At 37.5% G+C, this 9214-nt stretch overlaps 1 pseudogene; it reads left to right on the top strand.

Annotated features, from left to right (window-relative positions):
* Positions 1 to 2191: 2191 nt before the first annotated feature.
* On the top strand, positions 2192 to 5832 carry LOC113350462 (annotated as a pseudogene).
* Positions 5833 to 9214: the final 3382 nt, after the last annotated feature.

A 9214-nucleotide genomic window follows, 5' to 3' on the forward strand; every position in this document is an offset into this window, starting at 1 on the left:
ATACTTCTTGCACACTTTATTGACTCCCGACAAGTAGTTTATTTCGATAGACATCACACTTGTTGTATAAATCTACAATCTATCTAGTTATTTTTCTTTTGAAAATTACTTTGGTAATTTGTAAACTAAGAATGATTATTTCAGTAATCTTTGTCTTAAAGGAGTTTATATTGATTAAACGGAAATCATTTATACCCAACTATATCTCTGATTAAATCCTTGAGACTGATAGAGTGGTTACTGAAATAGGTTAGTCTTTCACTGTCTTGGATTATGATCCAAAAGAGTTGAGTTGTTGAAGTCTTCATGGAAGATGAAGCGACTTGACATAGTTGACTTCATCTTGGGATTCCCAGAATAGACCAGACTGGTTGTAGGCGCAGGGATACTGAAGGAACTGAGTAACTAGGAGTAGTTTAATTGATCTCAATATACGAAGTTGTGGTAGTCAATTTGTATAGCGACTTAATTTTGAGTATATTCAAAACTAGACTAGGTCTCGGTATTTTTCTTCCTTGCAGTTTTCCTCGAATTGTGTGTGTATTTTTTACTTTACTTCCTCGTTATATTGTTTTGTCTTTATAATTAAAGTAAATAAACTTGTACGTTAATCAAACTTGGTACGATCTCATAGAATGGTTCGGTCACGAACTAAAGTTATTTGTCAAGTTACATCTTGTTGAAATAATCTTTTGACATTTATTGTCTATTTAAGATTATATATATACAAGGTGTGCTTGTATTAGGTTGATATGAAAATATTGTGGTGTACTTGATACCCTCGCCATTTCATAATTTTTTCCTTTTTGATAAAATATTAAAATCTTTATTCATTTTCTGAACTAACAAAACACAAATTAGTAAAGTTGGAAGGAAACTAAGGGATAAAACTAAGAAAATATCCCAAAATAACTTTTAATTAGTCAATTTGATTAAATTGAAAAGTAACTTTTGAAATGGTATATAAACACCCTCATGATGTCCCAACCACTAAAATATGAAACTAAATGATGTGTGTATCGAAGCACCAAAAGCATGACTAGGTCTTATGGGTGTTCCCAACCTCTTCCCAAGAGGAAAATCGTAGTCTAAAGCATTTTTTCCGCAATGATTTTCTACTTACAACGAACCCAGTGGGAAGAGGTTGTAAACGAATAATTTTTATCCGTCTAAATTAAGAAGAAATCGTATAACCGTTATATTGTTTTCGCTAAATAAAATGGTTAACCATTAAGCATTTTTGAAAAGTAAAAGAAAGATTAACAATCACCCTTTCTGGGAAATAACAACGAATGACGAGAAGGAAGGAGGAGAACTCGAATGTAAATCATGTAATGGTTATTCGGTTTGACCAGTTAAACTGCGCACACGGATAACAATTACTCGTTCCCTCTAATCCCAATAGTCATATGAAGCAGAATAATGGTTATCTCTCCACGGTACAAATGACGATTTGCCACTATACCTAGTAGCTTCCCAAGTTGACGAAAAAAGGTTGGGAAGCTCCATAAGACTAATAGGGTGTTTGGATGTACATTTAGAAGTAGTTTTTTGACTTCTGGAAGCAGAAAAGTCAGAAGTCAGTTTGACAATAATTTTTCGGAACGACTTTTAGAAGCAGAAAAGTCAGCTTTTTGTGAAGCAAAATAATTTTGCTTCTGACTTCTGCTTTTGACTTCTACTTCTGGAGAAGCAAAAGTCAGAAGCAGATTTGTATCCAAACAAGCTACTAGTAGAAATCAATCACTAACTATTACTAAACATGTAACTTGTCGTGAATGTAATTCATTTAATTCTAGATATCCCGAGGATGAAACCCTGAAATATCTCCCGAAAGAAACATATAAGAAAGACCAGTTAGCCAGCACATATCTCAATGGTAAAGGGGATTTTCCAATTGCTATTAGATTTCACCCTACTACCAATCCCAATGCTAAAATCGTGTCAACTAACATAGTCCAGATTTAGGATAATCAATCCAGATCTTTGATCATTCTCGTCTTCACCTCACTATTAATCCCAATGCTAGAGTCATTCCCACTTCACTATTAAGATTGTGACACGTCGTCCCAAATCTGCACTAACCCTGCTGGACCAGGTGTAGTAGGGTCGATTTCCTCTCGAGATAAATTTTGGGAGAAAATGTTGTGTGTCTAGGATCGTTGTTCGCCATCAAGAGGCGACCACACGGCTTTGCCATCATTTTCAGCTTATAAAAAAAAACAAACAAGCCCTTAACGTCAAACCAAGAGATTCATAGATTCAAAGAAACGGGTCACGGAAGCTAGAAATCAACATCGATTAAGCTTCAAAACCTTCTGACAGAGCAAGTATTCGTCAAAAATTTCATAATCTAGAAGTAATTGCCATTATTATAGTTTCAAATCGCCGGTGTTGCTCTCATTAAACTTATCCGCGTAAGTAGATTCATTCCACATTCTCTCAATCACTAAAACTCTGTTTTCTTCTAATTTTTCTGTATCTCTAACTTATTTGTTTGGAATTTCTTGTAGGCGGAAATAAAAATTCAAAGATAAATGGTTGGATTGTGTATTCTGTAGGTGAAACTGATCAGTTAAGTTCATACTTCTTCTCCATTTTAGGTCATTTTTTCCCAAATTATTGAATTATTACCCATAACACTAGTATTAGATTAGAAAATTTCGAAGTTATAATCTGGTGTTCCAGTAATTGAAAAGTTCTGAACCAATCTATGTTTAGATTTTTTTTTTCTTTTCTTTTTCCTGTAACTGATTTGGTAAAAATATATAAATCTGGTGTTCCAGTAATTGAAAAGTTCTTAATAGAGGATTCTAGAATATATATGTGTCCTTGGTAGTCTAGGAAAAGCATTGGGAGTAGGAATACTAATTGGAACAAGAAAAGGATAAGGAAGGTTATTATATATACAAGTGAAAAAGGTTAAAGTGTCAGCAGATTCATCCACTACTTTTTTCCAGTTCTTTTCGCTTTTCTTTAACTTCTAGGATTAAGCAGCAAACTCCGAGGAGCAACACAACCTTAGCCAAGCCAGGCAGAGATGGAAACCCCTAAGGAGATTTTTTTGAAGGATTACAAGAAGCCTGATTACTACTTTGATACGGTTGATCTGACGTTTTCTTTGGGTGAGGAGCACACAATTGTTTCTTCAAACATAACTGTTTACCCCAGAATTGAAGGTAACTCTTCCCCACCTCCTCCACTGGTGTTAGATGGGGTGGATCTTAAGCTAGTATCGATCAAAGTTGACGGAAAGGAACTGCAGAAACAAGATTACCACTTGGATGCACGACATCTGACAATATCATCACCCCCAAGTACTGCAAGATTCACTTTACAGATTGTTACGGAGATACAACCTCAGAATAACACATCTCTGGAAGGACTCTATAAGTCTTCAGGAAATTTTGTTACACATTGTGAAGCTGAGGGTTTTCGGAAGATCACATATTACCAGGATCGCCCTGACATCATGGCTAAGTACACTTGCAGGGTCGAAGGCGATAAGGCGCTATATCCAGTACTGCTGTCGAATGGGAATCTCGTAGAGGAAGGAAACCTGGAGGGTGGTAAACATTATGCAGTATGGGAGGATCCACACAAGAAACCATGCTACTTGTTTGCATTGGTAGCTGGACAGTTGCAGAGCAGGGATGACTCATTTGTCACTAGGTCAGGGCGGAAGGTGTCGCTTAGGATTTGGACCACAGCAGAGGATCTACCGAAAACTGTTCATGCTATGTCTTCCCTCAAGGCAGCTATGAAGTGGGACGAGGATGTTTTTGGTCTTGAATATGACTTGGATCTTTTCAATATAGTGGTGGTTGCAGATTTTAACATGGGAGCCATGGAGAACAAGAGTTTGAAGTGCTTGTTTTGGCGTCACCTGAGACTGCTTCGGATGCAGAATATGCTAGAATTCAAGGGGTTATCGCTCACGAGTATTTTCATAACTGGACTGGAAACAGGGTGACATGTCGTGACTGGTTCCAGCTGACTCTGAAGGAAGGTCTTACCGTCTTTCGGGATCAAGAATTTTCTTCTGACATGGGAAGCCGTTCAGTTAAGAGGATAGAAGATGTTTCATTTCTCCGTAACAATCAGTTTCCAGAGGATGCTGGTCCTATGGCTCATCCAGTACGACCACATTCCTATATTAAGATGGACAATTTCTACACCTCTACGGTTTATAGAAAAGGAGCTCAAGTTGTCAGGATGTACAAAACTTTGTTGGGAAGTCAAGGTTTCAGAAGAGGTATGGATCTTTATTTTAAGAGGCATGATGGTCAAGCTGTAACGTGTGAAGACTTTTATGCTGCAATGCGAGATGCAAATGATGCAGACTTTGAAAATTTATTGCATTGGTACTCTCAGGCAGGAACACCAACTGTAAAGGTTACATCATTCTACAACTCTGAAGCCAAGACATATTCCTTGAAGTTTAGTCAACAGGTGCCTCCTACTCCAGGCCAGGCAGTAAAAGAACCAATGCTCATACCTGTGGCGGTTGGTCTGCTTGACTCAAACGGGAAGGATATGCCTCTCACATCCTTGTATCGTGATGGTATGCTTCAGGTGGTTTCTACAGATGGCCAACCAGCCTATACTACAGTTCTTAAGATAACTAAGAAGGAAGAAGAATTTGTGTTCGTTGAAATATCTGAACGCCCAGTTCCATCTCTCTTGCGAGGATACAGTGCTCCTGTTCGCCTCATGTCCGATCTTACTGATGCTGATCTCTTTTTTCTACTTGCTCATGATTCAGATGAGTTTAATCGTTGGGAGGCAGGGCAAGTGTTGGCTAGAAAGTTGATGCTTAGCTTAGTTGCTGATTTCCAGCAAAACAAACCATTGGCTTTGAATGCAGACTTTGTGCATGGGTTCAGAAGCATACTTACTGACTGTACCTTGGATAAAGAATTCATTGCCAAGGCAATTGATCTGCCTGGGGTAGGGGAAATAATTGACATAATGGATATTGCTGATCCTGATGCTGTTCATGCTATCCGATCTTTCATCAGGAAGCATCTTGCTTCTGAACTCAAAGCAGAATTTTTGAAGACGGTTGAAAACAACAGAAGCTCTGATCCATACGTCTTCGACCATTCCAATAAGTCAAGACGCACTTTGAAGAACATTGCTCTTTCCTATCTGGCAACTCTTGAGGATGCGCAGATCACCGAACTTGCTCTGAATGAGTACAAGACCGCGACAAACATGACCGACCAGTTTGCGGCTCTAACAGCCTTGGTCCAAAACCCTGGCAAAACCCGTGATGATGTTCTTGCTGATTTCTATGGCAAGTGGAAACATGACTCTTTGGTTGTAAATTAATGGTTTGGTATTCAAGCTATTGCAGATATTCCTGGAAATGTTGAGAATGTGCGCAAGCTGTTAAAGCATCCTGCCTTTGACTTACGCAATCCAAACAAGGTGCGCTCACTCGTTGGAGGATTCTGCGCGTTGCCAGTTAATTTCCATGCAAAGGATGGATCAGGCTACAGATTCTTAGGAGAGATTGTACTTCAGCTTGACAAACTAAACCCCCAGGGTGCCTCGCGTATGGTGTCTGCGCCTTGTCGAGGTGGAGGCGTTATGATGAGACTAGACAGGCGCTTGCGAAGGCACAACTGGAGGTGGTACTGTCAACCAATGGACTTTCTGAGAATGTGTTTGAAATAGCCTCAAAAAGCTTAGCAGCTTAGAGATATGTTCGGTTTCGCTCATATCGGCAGATTCATCCTGGGTAATTAGATATTTTGCTTAAGTTTCTTTCTTATGTAGATTTTGGATTAATAAAATAGATTTTCAGAAATGAATTGATATTAGTAACATTGCAGTACCAGTTTTTCTCTATCATTCATGTTGTTTATTTATTATTTATGTGCAATGGATGCTGTTTCTGTGTTGATTTTTTTTTCCTTCCAAAAAGATGGCAAAAACTAGATTCCTCGGGAGGGGGCAATTTGCCTTTTGACATAAATGCGGCAACCAAAGTTCCCTTTTTGAAAAAAGAATTGGCAAATGAGGGCAAGTACCCCTACTTGACAACTCGCTCTAAAGGCTACATCTAGTGCCTCATGGCTATTCAAGTTTTTATGACAGCGAGCTAAATTCATGTCTTCTATTAAAGCACTAATTCTGAAACAGTGAAACTTTTGTTTGGAAAACTCCAGAACTAGGACAACTAACATGGGCCAATCCTGGGACAACGAATCCAGGCCTTTGATCTTTCCTCTCTTCACCCATTACCAATCTTGATGCTAGAGTCATTCCCCTCTCCACCGCTTAGATTGTGCCATGTCGTGTCCCAAGTCTGGACAAGCTTCCATTGTCCCAGCTGTAGCAATGTCATGTCGCTTTTGTTTTTGATTCAAGAACATGTATTCATTTTGAAAATGAGCAGCAGTGTTAGTTTATTCCACATGTTAGTTGGACTTGACCGAAGGGCCCGAACGGAGGAAGTCTGGTTATTTTTTTTGCAAAATGATGCCTAAATGTAAATGTGCGAGTTGATAAAAAAATTGGAAATACTGTGGTGTGATCAAAATTTTGGCTACTTTTGCACTGGACAAAATTGTCATCTTTTTGCAAAATGAAACCTAAATGTAAATGTGCGAGTTGATAAAAAAATTGGAAATGGTTCAATGTGATCAAAATTTTGGTTATTTTTCACTGGACAAAATTGTCCATCCCTTTTAGTCCAATTACTATAACTCTTTATGTATCCTATTTTTTCAGGAGTACAATTCACAAGCAAGCTAGAATATATAACATATCTAAAAATTCGTGCCTCGAAATTTTACAAATTTTATCTCGTTGAGAAGATTTTAAAGAGATCTATACAAAGAGTACAAACAACAATATCAAGTTGAGAGCTTTTACGAAAATTTCGGAAGCGTTTATCCTTTTAAGCACGATTTTTAAAATCGAATACACAGCCATTATGCAAACCACCATAAAGGATGCATAACATATTATGCAGCCATATTGTGGTTTATGCGTCAACTAATTTTTCGTTGCAACTAATAAAACAATATACTCCATGCGTTTCAGGAAAAATGATATTTTCACTTTATTCAATTTGGCCTATTTCTCTTCTATTCGGTCGGCCCTCCCCACAGTGGCAGCAGTGTTCTAGTTAAATTATAATTACAGAATTGCCAGGTGGTAGGGGTTTTCATGCTCCCCCTCCCATTGCGGAGGCAGGGATTCGAACCCCGTATTGCCAAAATCCACTCCAATTATAAGGAGTTTGGAAATAGTTAGGGACCACTACTCTAGGATATCAAACAAAAAATTAAAGAAATAAAAATAACTAGAACTCTATCATTTGGGCTGTAACCATTTTGGTTCGGAGATTTCATGTGATTCATATCCTAAATGTGGACACGGGACTTAATATGTTAAAAAAATCAAATTAATCTTTTTACCTTACTACTCTTCCCTCCTAATAATTTGAAACTAATTCAAAACCTAAAATCACTACTCTTTTTCTCTATTTTCTTCTCAAAAAATCAAAGCCTAACTTGAATCTCTTCTTCTCATTTCTTCATCGATTCTTCATCGATTCTCCTAATTCACATTGATTCTCAAGATGGCTATACGAGGTCAAAAGTGACAAGATCAGCCGACTGAACCCTGATTCTGAAGCAGGCTAAGTTGTAAATGTTAATGCAGTTAATGAAGATTTGGTAAATGACTATGTTCAAACACCGACGAATCCTTCAGATATGGATCCTACCCTTCAGATATGGATCCTACTAGGTAAGGAACGACAAATCCACCATTTATTTTAGATTTTGGACTGGACAAATAAGTTGTATGATGGAGTTAGGATTTAGAAGAAAAAAAATTCTAAGACGATTACGACTGGAAGTTCTTATTGATGTAGTCGTAAACCACGAATCACGGCTAGGAAGATAAGACCTCTAGGCCGCAACGTAACTTTACGGTTAAGAAAATTCAAATCCCAATCGTTATAGTCGGGACTTTCCTGACCGTAAGTTGTCCTGTTTTAACAGAAGACTTGATATTTTTCTTGATCTTCCTGTTAGGAATTTCTACTCAGTTAACATATTTTTCTCAACCGTAACCTATGTTTCCTAGCCGTAAGTTACTTTTACGGTTGGGCCACATAATGTTTCCTACCCTGATATAAATCTTACGGTTGGGTCGTGTATTGTTTCCCAACCTTAACTGCCTTTGTGAAAATGAATTGCCTCATTCTTCTTTTATATACGTACCCTTAAAATCGAGAAAATTGAAAGAAGAAATGACCTCAAAAAACCATCAATATATGATGTTTCTACTATGATGGTACGCATACTATATCATTTATTTTTGGATACGATTTTCAAATTATATAAAAGTACTAAAGTTTGTGATTTTGAAATGAAAATAGGTCGGGCGAGCTAATTGGTTGGTCGGGAACCTGGCCTGTAATATTGATGTTGGGAAGATGTTGACATTCAACAACAAAGAAATTCGCTTCTCAAATTTCATGAGTTACTGTTAGAGCACTGCTCGGTCGAACTCGCAAGCGTTGCTATCTCAAGTTTGTTTGTTAATGTTAGTGATGAAAACTTTAAGTCTTGATTTCTAGTCTACTTATAGTGATGTCTCGGACTAGGATAGATTGTGTAGTTGAGCATTAGACTTCACGTCGTTCATCAATTGAAGACGAAGAACTACTAAGGAGATCTTGTGGAACTTCATCAACAAAAGGTATGTGGAGACTAAAACTCATCTATCACTTGGAAAGTCTATTTCTATTCTATCTCCTATATTGAGACAAAATTCATATTACTATATGGTTTTCAATTATGCACATTTGAGATTTCGAGCTGAGATTAACTCGCTCACATATTTCTCAAAATATATGTTGGTAAGCTTTCGCTTCAACCAAGTTCAACTTATATTCTTGACGAAAGTCAAAATATGATCATGTGAAAATCGCCAAGTAACATCTTACATGGTTTGTGTGATACCATCATTTGGTGTAGACTTAGAATGTTGCTTTATGATTATTTCAATAACTTGAAAATTGCTTTGATGCTAATAGTGCGTGAAAACATATATTTTCATCCTCTAAGAAAGTTTCAATGATTGAAATAGAGTTTAGTACTATTGGATTATAAACATAGTGCATTCTTGCATGTATGTGATCCATAACCGGAACTATAGTATGCATACCCGTATGCGTACTTGTAGT

This window comes from Papaver somniferum, chromosome 2, assembly GCF_003573695.1.
Source record: "Papaver somniferum cultivar HN1 chromosome 2, ASM357369v1, whole genome shotgun sequence".
Classification (NCBI taxonomy): Eukaryota; Viridiplantae; Streptophyta; class Magnoliopsida; order Ranunculales; family Papaveraceae; genus Papaver; species Papaver somniferum.